Source organism: Amblyomma maculatum, chromosome 4 (genome assembly GCF_055883805.1).
Source record: "Amblyomma maculatum isolate TAMU_Amacu chromosome 4, ASM5588380v1, whole genome shotgun sequence".
NCBI classification, from domain to species: Eukaryota; Metazoa; Arthropoda; class Arachnida; order Ixodida; family Ixodidae; genus Amblyomma; species Amblyomma maculatum.
In genome coordinates, this window is record NC_139347.1 from 24,935,205 (window position 1) to 24,948,460 (window position 13,256).

The 13,256-nt window shown below is 47.3% G+C and overlaps 2 protein-coding genes across 6 annotated transcripts in view; one reads left to right on the plus strand and one right to left on the minus strand.

The window, feature by feature from the left end:
- Window positions 1-13,256, plus strand: part of LOC146190522 (ankyrin repeat and BTB/POZ domain-containing protein 2) — a 99,476-nt gene that overhangs the window by 38,522 nt on the left and 47,698 nt on the right.
- LOC146190524 (uncharacterized) overlaps window positions 1-13,256 on the minus strand; it is a 92,229-nt gene that overhangs the window by 11,793 nt on the left and 67,180 nt on the right. The gene's annotated exons all lie outside the window — the stretch shown is intronic.

The window sequence follows — 13,256 nt, forward strand, 5'->3', positions numbered from 1 at the left end:
GCATTGCAGGAGAACAGCACATGACGCTGAAGACAGGCAACAAATCGAGAACAAAAAAAAAAAAAAAAAAAAAAAAAAAAAAAAAAAAAAACAGAGGACGCACGCACTGGCGCCTAATGCGCACTCCGCATTTGTTGTTATTGTCTGCTGTTGTCATCGTGTCATGCAATTACCGGAAGGAACAGGAGATTTTCTCAAACTATCGGAGAATTTTCTTGCGATTCCTACGCACATGGAGCTTTTATATCAAGCAAGTACAGGCACGGAACTTTTGCTGAGTATTTACTTTGGGATGACGCTAGCAAGCTAGTATACGTGCATAGTTGCGTAGTCTGCGCCAGCGATAAGTAAATAATTTAGAGTTGGATTCTCATTTTCACGCCTTTATATCCATTTCATGTTGTTTGGTATGAGTTCCAGTAATCGGACAACTGTGACACCAAAGTTCAGCGCTTTAAGCAGGCTGGTTAGAGCTTTGTATAAGTTAAAGATACGAAGCAGCGCAGCGATGATATCGCTAGATATGTATAAACGAGTGCATGTGTGTGTGTGTGTGTGTGTGTGTGTGTGTGTGTGTGTGTGTGTGTGTGTGTGTGTGTGTGTGTGTGTGTGTGTGTGTGTGTGTGTGTGTGTGTGTGTGTGTGTGTGTGTGTGTGTGTGTGTGTGTGTGTGTGTGTGTGTGTGTGTGTGTGTGTGTGTGTGTGTGTGTGTGTGTGTGTGTGTGTGTGTGCACGCATGTGCGTGCGTGTGCGTGCGTGCGTGTGTGTGCGTGTGCGTGCGTGCGTGTGCGTGCGTGTGTGTGTGTGTGTGGGTGTGTGTGTGTGTGTGTGTGTGTGTGAGAGAGAGAGAGAGAGAGAGAGAGAGAGAGAGAGAGAGAGAGAGAGAGAGAGAGAGAGAGAGAGAGACGTGCGATGAACATGTCGTCTGTAGACCTTTCGCTACGTTTTGAAACTGAAACCTCAACAGCATAAAAGAGAGACAAAAAAAAGAGAACTCCTTTATGAATTACATACTGGTCGTAGGCGATTACAGCGTGCTGATCCTTCTTTTGGCTAACCTCTTGCGTATTATTATAATAAGAAAAAAAAAGAAGTACCAAAATTGTTGTCCGTGCTCCTTTCAACACATTTTCTACCTCAGTATGCGTCGTTTGCCAAGCTTATCCCAATTATGTGGGTTTTCAATCCGAAACCACGCCTGCTACCAACTTGGAATTATCCCTTGCGCGCCGTTGTCTTACGCCCAGCTTTACTTGTTTGTTTACTTATTTTGCTGCCTTTGGATACTCAGCATGCAGGAAACAAAAACATTTGCACAATCCACGGTATCTGCTGCGGTACGCGGGATAAAGCGTGCGCACTGATCGTGGTTACCGCGCGTCGTTCTGCCCTAACGGTCACGAGATCGCAGGTCCGATATCTGGATCCCCTGGTGGCCTCGTTTTGCCGGCGATATATGCCGGTCTTGTTGGTCTGAGGACGAAAAAGAGCTTAGCATTGAATCGCACCGCATAGTTACGTGAGGTGCTGCTTTGAAAAAGCACGGAGTTCTTTAGCCCGTGGTAAAGAATCCGCGCAGAGTTCTGTGCACTTCTGTTACTGGTGCGAGTTTTTGAACAAAACGTATGTAAAACAAAACGTGTTCTCTCTCTCCCTCCCTTTTCATCCCCGCATGCGGCGGCCGCGGTGCGGTCTGCAGCAAAGTCACTCCGCTGCTGTTAGCGCGCTGCGGTTGGTGAACTGGAATTCGCGAGCCAATGTGGCCACCAGGCTCCAGCCGTGCTTACTTGATGCACTGTGACGCCATGGCGCATTATACGTTTTTTTTTTCTTGGCAATGAAAACAGGAGTAGGCCATGCAAAAAATTACACGTCTTACATTTATTAACTGATTGCATACTGCACTCACCTAGTTTTTAGTAGAGCTCATCCAAGGAAGCCTGAGTATTATAAACCGTAGAAAGCGGTAGTCGCCCGCTGGAATGATTTTTTTTTTTTTTTGCCAATTCATGGATTATGGATTGATCAATAAAAGAAAGAACTAGAGTAAATGAAATTTGTTACTCTCCATGAACTCCTTCAAGCCTTAAAAATCTCCGAGATTTAACCTATTTTTCTTCGTACAAACGAAGAGAATGTTCCGCTCGGCTGATCCGATTGTGGACGGAAGTGATCGCTTGCGCAAATGAAGTACCCTGTACAGCATTCCTTCTGTGTAACGTGTCATCCTCGGCACTCACAGGCACAAGTCCTTCTGCCTTTCTTCCCCTCTCTTTCTCAAAACGCTGAGCACCTCGTGACACACTTTCCATGAAGGTCTGGGGAATTCCTTCGCACCACCGCGCCACTCGGCTCGCGACTAGGCGCGCGCTCTTATCTCAGGGGCATCTTCAAATTGGAGAGTGAGTCGCCGAAGGGCTCCTTCGGCTGTGCGCGCGCGCTGGTCTCCCGCCGCTACCGCTGGCTGCACGGACGGAATTTCTCTCGTGCTGCGCCCCCCGATAAGGCAGCGGTAGTTCGTGAAGTTCCGCTTTCCGATAAAAGGGCGGATCGAAAGAGCCGATAAGCGTGAAATGGAGATTTTACGGCCCAAATGATCGCCGACTCACACACATCGACGGGGTTTTACAGGCATCGCGTGTAGCGTTGCGAATTCGCTTGTTTTGCCCTTATATTCACGTACATAACCTTCATTGGCACGAACTTACTTAATTGCAGGTTCAAAATGTCGGGCTTAGCTCGCGGTACTGGTTTCAGAAAATGCCCGGAAAATTCGACATACTAGAGGGTTGTTTTAGTGAATATGTCGAAAATTAAGCGTATCATCAGCCAGTCTCGGTGCACTTATTAAGAAAAGCTTGTTCCAATATACGGCACATTTTTTTTTTATTGCCCCATTACGCCTTCGACGTGATCATCGTGTGTGATGCCGTAAGATGTATTGCTCCGTGGAAGCTCAAAAGCATATCCCGTGTCGTATTTTAGCGTCGCTTGTCACACACCCAGATGGCCAGGCTTCTTGTAGGTCCTTAAATTTTTAACGAGCATTCCTTTACGGTACAGAGCAATTGGTCAGAAATCGGCGGCCGCTTTTCGGTGGAGACGAAAAGCAAGGCGCCCGTGTGCTGTGCGATGTCAGTGCACGTTAAAGAACCCCAGGTGGTCGAAATTTCCGGAGTCCTCCACTACGGCGTCTCTCCTTAGCCTGAGTTGCTTAGGGACGTTAAACCCCACAAACCAACCAAAACCAAATTGGTCAGAAATGGTCTTGTTTGAACCTTCGCATCTGAATCGATACATGCTGGCTGCATATCAATTTGACAATCTTTGAGGGCCGAAAATGTCCCGCCATATACGTTGAAAAATGTGTTACAGCTGAAAATTTTCGAGCTGAATTGGTACGCCTGGTGAGGCGAGTGTCTCGTTGCCTGGCAGGAAATCGACTTAGGATAGAATCGACGGGGCAGCGTCTTAACATTCATGGCTTCTGGTACATATTACTTTAGGACAACGTTCACCTGAAGGTTTATTTTAAAGAAGGAGATAGAGAATTATGTCATCATAATCTATACCACTGCAGGGCGAAGGCCTCTCCCATATTCCTTGTGTACAGAATTATATACAGGCTACTTAATCGGTCGCTTCTCCGCCCCCTCCCCACGCCACATGAGAGAAAGTTTACATAGGAAGACCGCGGCGAACATCCTCTCTTCGGCAAAGAGTCCTAGGATTACATAGTTCAAATGGAACCGCCCTTTCCATCAATAACTCATAAATTCGCGCCCTACAATAAAGCCACTCTTTTTTATCCTTGCTCATGGTATGGGCAATGAACACTTAGCCGAGTTCAGTAACACGTTGTTCATGACCCAGCCGACCAGTGCTTGTGGAATGGAAAATAATAATAATAATCATCCTCATCATCATCAGCGGCGGCAGCAGCAGTCTCCCACATATTCCTGCAATTAATCCGGTCCTGTGCTAGCTGCATCCACTTGACCCCTGCGAGCTTCTTAACCACATCCGCCCACCTAACTTTCTGCCGCCCCTAGCTATGCTTTCCTTCCCTTGAAATCCAGTTTGTGACGCTCTTCGCACTACATTCCCCGTCCATGCCCATTTCTTCTTCTTGATTTCCACTTGAATGTCAATAACTAGAGTTGTTTATCTGGCCCACTGTGCACGCTTCTTGTCTCCTAACGTTACACCTATCATTTTGCGCTCCATAGCCCTCTGCGTTGTCCTCAACTAATGTAGAACCCTTCTCGTTAGCCTCCACGTTTTAGCCCCATAGGTCAGTATACAGGCAAGATGCAACGGTTGTATACTTTCCTCTTGAGCAATACTGGCAAGCTGCTAGTCATAATCTGCGAGTATTTGCCAACAATACTGGTGAGGAACTAATAAGAGGTTACAGTTTCATCTAACGAAATCTGAAATCTGAATATGATCCCTTTCCGCGGAGGCAAGCTTTCGTTACTCTTAAAGGGCCACTGTCCAGGGTATGACTTTTTAAGCAAATGAGCCCAGTGCTTCGATCAGGCACCGGAGATAGTCTGTGCAAAATGCTACAGCGATACGCGCGCCGCAAAGCAGCAAAAATACAAATCAAAGCTCTCTCATCCTCCCCTTCGGGAAACCAGCTTCCCCGTTCTCTACGAGCCGCTAGGCTGACGTCGGAGTAGCGACGACATCCATTGGTCCGTCTCACTGACTGACGGGGGAAGGATGGGCGTACACGACCAGTTTTTCTCAACAAATATAAAGACACTGTTGGTTTTAGTCCTATGCAATTGAAAACCTACTTCGTGCAAATATAATCTATCCATACATGTGTTCTTACTTTAAACATTATACTCGTCGTTACGAACTTTAAGCCTTGTTGAGCTTTTTCCGTTGTTTTTATTATTGATCAACTTTTTAATTTTTTTATATCGTGCTGCAGGGACGTATGCATTAAACGTTGTCCTGAAGTAACACTTTTGGATGTCATAGTCGAATTATTAATGAACTTCTGGAATTTGCTGTTTGTTCCTGATATGTTGTGTACGGGCTTCCTGGGCCTTTGTCAAGCTGTTTGTACAGCTTTTAGCCCAAGCGACCATCCACTTGTTGGAAAATAAATTTGATTTGATTTGAATTGTGTGCGCCGATTGCTGCGCGCTTTTCCCTCGCCACGTCCGGACTGAATGCAATGAAAGCAGCGGCGCGCGCTCCCTCGCCCGTTTCGTTTTCGCGCAAGCAGAGTGCCACGCCCCATCTCCCAGTTAAACGCGGAGGAGGAAAGAGAAATTGGCTTGCGGAGGCTAGACGACCGGGCAGGAGAGTGAAAAACCTTTGCGAGAGAACGGGAGGAGAGAAACACGACAGAATCACCCCTCCCCACGTCCCATTTCCCCATCCTCCGGACACCAAGAGGGCCGCCACGACATTAGGCCGGCATAACCCGTGTCCGGTATCCCCCCCCCCAAGAATATCCCAAAGACCCAAGAAGAAGAAGAAGATTCCGGTGGATGTAACTGCGTTATTAGTTACTCGTTCCAAAAACATTTCTTCGGCGTTGCGTTCTGAGGGCGAAGCCTCACAGTCACGGGAGAAGAAAATATTTTCGACTGGAGGTTGGACAGTCTAAATTTTCCCACTCGGTGGGAGTATCGATCTCTGCGTTCGCAGAGGCTATGCTATGCTGCATCGAAATTACTGTCGACCCTCCACGCTGCTATGTGCTCAGATCCGTCAAATCGTGCAGTTCGGACAGGCCACTCTAACGAATATCGGAAAGTGGCCTCTCATGGCCTTAACACCAGGCGTGCTTTTTTGCGCGAACAGCTTGCCTCGGGCTGGCGCGCCTATGTGTGAAGCTTCGCTACTGTACAGTGCAGGAAGTGTGTGGACAGGGTGCCATTATCTTGATATCCTTTTGTCAAACTTCGCCCAACTTAAGTATATGTAGGGTGGTGGTATATACGCGAATTCCCCTGACATTCAATTTTAGGACATTACTATATTATTGTGAAAGACAGCGCCTTGTGCTGTCCAGGCCACAAAACGGTTTAATACATTTGTGAAGTAAAAAAAGCAATGGTTTCAGGTATCAACGTTCGGATAACTCACGTTCGCTCATGGGGTCTACGTTATCTCCGTGAAACAAAACGGCACCTGCTGGCCAAACACACGTTTGTTACCATCCTAGCTCGGACAGTTATTAGCACCTTCGTTTTTCAGCTAGGCTTGTGCAGAATTGTCACCACTCCCACACGGGCTCAGGCTGCCCGCTGCACTCATCTGGTCGCTCAATGGCAAACAGACCCCTCGTCGGGCTTGCGGCCACGCTACGAAGCTAGGCCAAAGAGCTGTACACAAGATCACTATATAAATTCACTTAAAAAGGAAATAAACATCCGCCAAAAAAATGCTTTTTTATTTAATTTTGGACTGTGCCTCATTCCTTCACGGCGGTGTTTATTGGCAGATGCGTTCAAATTCACAGAATTCGAAAGCGGCAAGATCGAATTCCGGTAGCAATGGCTTCGTGAGGTGAAGACCAAAATCATTTGTATGCTGTTCGATGCCAGCGTACTCTCGGAGAGCCATAATTTCGACCTGGCAGGTCGTGTTTTCTAAAGATATGTTGTCCATTTTGCACTTGGTATCCATTTGGCATTGGTCACTTTGTTGATTACGAACTTTCAAGCGTCCGTGTTTGGCGGCCGGAGCATTGCCTCATTGGCAGCCGGACATCAGTACTGTCTGCGCAACACATAGTGGTTACCCGGTGAGTGCGGCTAGTGGCGGTGGTCATCTTCGACGTCGGTGTCCGATGCCTTGTGATTTCAGTGACTGGCTGCTCTTTCTTTCGTCCAATGCTGCCGACATGCTGACGTGACGAAAAAAAAAAAAGTGCTAAGTAAGTAAATGGATTGCCGTTTCTGATGTGTCCGTATAGAACACGACAGGAGGTGGTATAAATTACTCGGGGCGTACCACATACGGGGTTCCTGGTAAACCGAGACGTTTAATTCCCGCCTCACACCATACCACTCGATACCATATCATACGATCGCTGCCGCACTTGTAAACTGTCAGCATCCGTGATCTAGATCAAGGGAACCGGAACAAAAGCGGCCTTTTTTTTTTTATATAGCGTTGTTTTTTGCCTCAGGGCATAGTGGAATATCTAAAAAATAAAGGGGGTATTAAATGAAAAACAAAAAAAAAGGTTAGCTGTTCGAATAAAGTTCAAGAGAGAGCGATGATAAGGCCCTTGAGTCCATGCAATGTATGAAGATGGGTTGTTCGGCGAAAGGCCCACTGCCGTCAGGTGCCGAATTCTTGTGGGAAAAGCGACCTTTTCCCATTTTTGCTTATATCGTTAGCCTGTCGGTCGTCTAGAAACGCCGGTGTGCCGTTTCACCACGGAACGTACTTGGTCGCGGGCAGCAAAACCTTTCTTCTCCCGCGCTGCAGATGAAGAAAAAACCCTAAACGCCATGCGCGCAACGTTAGCGTCCGAACGTATTTATCGCAAAAAGAAAAAAAAAGAAAATAAAACAGGGTAGCAGCCTGCGCAGCGCTCGCGTAATCATCTTCCGCTTTCAGATCCCTAAGCGCGGTCATGTCTAATAGCATAATACTTTTATAACTGGAGGTTGAACTTCTCTCTTTTTATTTTATGAAAATTCGGCGTGCCTCTTAGAGTCTTTATGTCAAAAAGCGACCTTCGTTTTTTGTTGTTGTTTTTTTTTTTCGCTGCATATATTTATGGAATTAACTTGGTTTATTTTCAGTGCGATAGTGTTAATGGTCCCGTCAGTTAAGAGGCGAACCTGGTGGTGTGCAAACCAGGACTGGAGGATTCGAACGAATACTGATATCACACGGAATATAAATTGATTTTAAAATTGGGCAAATCGTGATTGCGAGGTCTCAGAATGACTAAGACTGTGGAATATAAGAATGTAATGCATCTTAATTGCGCTTAAATTAAAACTGAGGCGAGATCGGAATCGAACTTGAGACCTTTCGGTCACGATGTGAATGGCTCTCGACTGCTACATTCAAATACATACATAGATACGTACATTCACTTCCTATTCGCTCAATCACTGACCTCCTAATTGTTATCTCTCTTATGTCACGCATACTCATTAGCATACAGTCTTAAGGTACCTGATTAAGTGAAATACCACCCGACATACGGGGCTTAACTAGTTGCCTCGGGACCCAGTGGGCTTCGATTTCCATCAAACTCTCCCGTGTCAAAGGAGATTCCCGAGTTGAAAGCTCCTGCCAGCTATAGGTCATGTCATATGTTCTCGTGACGTCACCAAACCAACCAACCAAAAAACGCTCGGAATTGTCACGTGCCAAATATTTCTTTTCAGAGGAACACCCACGATTTCTCGTTGACTACGTTGACTACGGCGACGCCGAAATTCGTGGAGAATGGTGTCTTTAATAATGCGTGCTAAAAGAAAAAGAAAAAAAAGCGCGTTATAGCAATGGAGGAACAGTGCTAACACTTCTCACGCAAGTACAGCCTGGTTCTTCTGTGTGCTCACCTTATTGGCGAATGCAAGTGCGTTTGTCGCTTGTGGAACACTCACTCCACCAGTCAAGGGACGAAAGGTGAAAGCAGCAAGTGGTTGCAAAGTTTCAGATTGCGAACAAATAGAAGTGACCGCTGCAGTGTCGGGAAGGAGCTAGTAGGCCCCCGATCACGTGGTCCTCGTTTTGATGGCAACGACGGAAGCGCCCATGAAACTCCGCGGAAGCCGGGGCATGCATCGCGACGCTTGTGCCTAGTTTTCAGCTGACGATGCTTTTTACGATTGCAAACTTTGCCGGTGTCCCTACTTGCCGTGCGGAAACTCCTTCATCAAGTAGCCTGCAGTTGTGAACCGAGGGCGTTGCTCTAGTAGACGAAGGTTCACAAGGTACTGACGCCTCTCGGCTTTCAATCGGCGTTGACAACTAGGCGACGAATGCCTTGCAACATAAAACTGTACGCCAACGATCCCGTGATCTTACTGCGCATCTGAATTCCGCCCTTTGATGAGTCTCTCTTGTAATTGTAACTCCTCCTACTCAATAGCCAGCAAGCTTTGGCGTAGGTACGAGTATGTGACATTTTTCGATCATAACAGAAATTCGTGAATTAAACTTGACCTGTGTTTACCTTAATTTTTGCTTCAACCGAAAGCTACAGCGCCTAGTTATAACTTTCATAACTCTGCATATAGAGATTCGATGACATCTCCAGCCGCAAGCTAATCCATTCATTGGTATATATTCTGCCTCATCAAGAACATCCCTCTAAGTACAGGCTATGTAGCACGTAACAAATTCGTTATTGTAATCTGCTTTCTTCAGCCATAAAATGCGGTTAATAGAACCTCAGGATAACAAGGCGAACTTAATCGATTCAGCTACAGTATATATGTGAAGCAACGAGGCTTTCGTAGATTATGCCGTACAGGATTTACTGTGGGCTCGCACGAAACGGAGTTTCATTGAATCTCGGCAAAACTCTTTTTGTCTGAACCTCTTCAAATGAGGTAAAATGGGTTCCCTTTAAGCGAAATTTAACTTTAGGAAATAAAAAAAAAAAAAGTCGCATAGAGAAAATCAGATGACTAAAGAGCATTCTCAATCACAGTAATGTTTTTGCTGGTCAGAAACTGCTTGACAGATAGGGCCGTGTGAGCGGATGCATTATCCTAGTGCAACAGCCATCCATCACTCCACAACTGTGACCTTTTTTTCCCAATTTTTTTTTTTACGAACTCTTTTTAGTACTTCAATGTAGTAGTGTTTATTAGCATTCTGACCACTGCGAATCCAGTCGATCATTACAATTCCACTCTTTTTTGAAGCTACACACTTAGTCTCACTTCTTTTGTGTCACGCCTCGTATATGACTATGCACATAGGCCGCTAGTCTATGCTGTCTATATAAATGAACTCCAGAGCAAATGAAAACCACGAGTAAGAATATGTCATAGGCGAATGGTGAGACAGTCTTAGTGAAATATGGTGCCTTCCTTGTGTCATAACTGTGAATGTATTTTTACCAGTTTCGTTCCTTGTCTGTCTAAAACCAAGTTGTTTTCTTTTTTTTTTCCAACACAGCCGTTGCCGACAGCATACCTTTCCTGGTTCACTATTCGTGACACCTGTGTTCTTATCAGTGCCAAAGCCAGCCGCAGAGTGTTGCCGGCAATTACCGCAGGCAAGGTCCCGACAGTGAGGGGTCGCCGGTAGATGAAGGCCCAATGCTGTCGCGGGCTGCGACGACGAGTTCGTTCTCGCCTGTTACGTGTTGCTGCCTCACGGCAAGCACGAACGACTACGCCGTGCCGCATGACCTCCGCTGCCGCGTTTACGCCAGGGGAATAACTTTGCCGCGGGCCGGAGATAACAGCGGACACTCGGTGCACGCGGCTTGTGGTTCGCAGCTTGGCGCTCGCGTTTTACGGCCGCGCAGGTGTAAGCAGCGAATAACTCGGGAGCGCATTCGTTTGCTGCCGGGGGTAAACTAGAGTGCTAGCTGCAGGGTGAACGACCTTGCACAGCCCTATTACGCTGGCCTAATGCGGTGCCGCAGAGTCTTACGAGGAACGAAAAGGAGTATTTTTTATTTTTTTTTTTAATTTGATGACGTGCGTTGATTTTCACAGGAAGTAAACTTCTATGAACAGCAAATTGCAGTCTGCACTCGTGTCGTCGACGTCGTTGTCTTATTCGTAGAGCAGTGCCTGCTTTAGTGCGAGAAAGCTGCAGCATTACAGATCTTAACTGGGATTCAGTAAGACAATGATTATGTACTACACTGACTGTAGGCGGTGACAGACGTCAAACATGTAATTGGAGCACCGCATCAAAAACATGTCGCTTTCTGAATAGCTATCCCCACTGATCTCTGATCGCTTAATTCTTGCGCGGGAAAAGTGCACGGGATTTAGCGCATGGAATGCGATACTGCTAGAAGCAGCCGATGAAAGCCTCAGGGAAAGTGGGAATTATATTTATTACTGTCAGTTAGGCATTGCTGTCGTGAACAGTATTCGAACCGGAGTGCGGACAATATCCAACATAGCACACAATACGTATCATATTCCGTCCAAGAAGGATGCGTATGGTCACACGGTTCTCTCGTAGCCAGTGAGCGAAAGTTCGTAAAAAGTGGCGTTGAACATTTCTTTTCAGAACAAGGAGTGCGCACGTGTTTCGTGGGTGCGTCAAAAGCCCACGAAGCGCAGCAGCCGCAACCGTACGCGTCACAGGGAAGAATTGGAGGCGGAATCAATTTGTTCAATGTTCTCCTTCGAACGTACTGGCACATTATGGTTGATCATCCGCTGAAAACAGCACGAAGAAGCACCACTCGTCACCTGTCAGCAGGCAGAGAATGGATAGACAACTGCGAGTGGGAACGATTGCTTCGAACTATGGCGGCTCTACGCTTCGTCAAAAAACCTATTCCACGTAAACGCTAAATTTAAAAAGCAGTAAAAGGCTACTGATTATGAAGCGGCCGTCCACGCCTCTCAGAATGACTCGCATGATAAAACAGCGTTTGTTTGTGGGGCTCTTGTCTGCAATTAAGCGACGTTATTGAGAAACTGTGCCATGAAAGCTCACATCGTTCTGAACCTGGGCGACTCCTCGAAAATTGCTGCTTTGTTGCGACGGAAACCACTATTCCTGTCGGCACATCACTGCGGGCACGCCTTCGGATTGGTTTTCGAAGAACAGTGCACGCGCACAGACGCAAGCCATGTCCCCAGCGAATGGGTCGTCCAACATCTGCTGCTGCCATTTTCACACGCACTTTTTTTTATATTAGCTGCAAGGAAAGGAGCAATGAGAGAGGGAGAGTTGCGGCAAAGAACGGAGGCACGCAGAGAAGAGGGCGAGGATGTGTCGACGGAGGCTGGAGCAAAAGTCAGGGACAGCTGGGTAGCAGCCCTCCCGATGCCAGAAAGAAGAGCGCCCCGGTTCGAGGAATGCGCGCGCCTCTCTCCTCCTCCGCTCCGTCCGCGCCTTAATGACCCCGGCCTAGGCGGCGGCTGCAGGAGGGATCCTCCAGATCGCGGCCATAGCTGCTGCTAGAAGCCGAGGCGCGCGCACTGCCTCTGACATGGGCCTTGGCGAAATAACAGCCGCCGGGCGCACTTCTTGCGTTCAGCAGAAGCGATGCAGCCCGTCGCCCTTCCCTCTTTCTCGCGGCATGCCCGCGGGAGAAGAACGTTTGATGGAGGCTGCGTCGCCTCACAAGGTCATCGTCAAGGCCGGCCTCCCTCTCTTTCATCCTTCTCCCAGCGTGTAAAACGGAGCCGATGCGCACACGGTCCACCGGAGGCCCCATACCACGTTACGCGCTTGAAGATCAAATGGACATAAAAAGCAAATGGAGAAGACAAGCGAACTATGCTCAGGGCCTTCTCTGGCTGTCTAGCTGATGTGCCTGCGAAACTGGCGAGGAGGGAGTAGTCTTGTGTCTGAAGCAGGTGGTAGAGAGGACGCAACTCCCCACCCTCGGCTTCTCCTGAAAGAGAAGTAAATGGAGAAAGATGATTTTCTTGCCTACTCCTGAGGCGAGATTCCTCATGCGACTCCCGCAGCTGTCGTCCGTTGTCGCCCAGGACAGTAAAAAGGTCACGCAGAACGGTTGCGGCAAAGAATTTCGGAAGATGTCTAGAGAAGATTCTCGCGGTATTTGTCTGTGGGTATTTTCTGCTTCCCAGGTCCGACTTCAATTTACTTTCGTTATATTTAGCTAAATCTCGCATTTTTCAAGCGTGCTTGCTTACGCGTCATTCTAAACTTGTTTTCTCGAGGTCCCTGCGGTCTTTTCGTTATGTCACGCTCCGGCTTTTGGGGTTGTTTCCTTGGGGCACCGTGCAAAAGGTATAACTGCACCACATCAAGGCATTGCATCGCCTTGCATTTTTCGACGGCGTCCACACTGGCTCATCATGTTAAGGTTATGTTAGATTAGGTTCAGCATTCAGTGAGGTTAATCTAAAGGTTGGGTAGGTTCATTTTACGGGTAGCATAAGGTTTTAATACACGTGTTGACAATTCCCGGAAAGAAGGCGCACCCCTGCTTTCAGGTTCGCGAAGCAAATAATGAAACAAAAAACATAGGACGAGGACTAAGCTCAGAACGGTGAAAACGCTGTAAAACCTGATAACTAGCACAGTAGATATAATGCGATTGGTGCGATTTGCACTGGTCAGTGAAGAGATAGG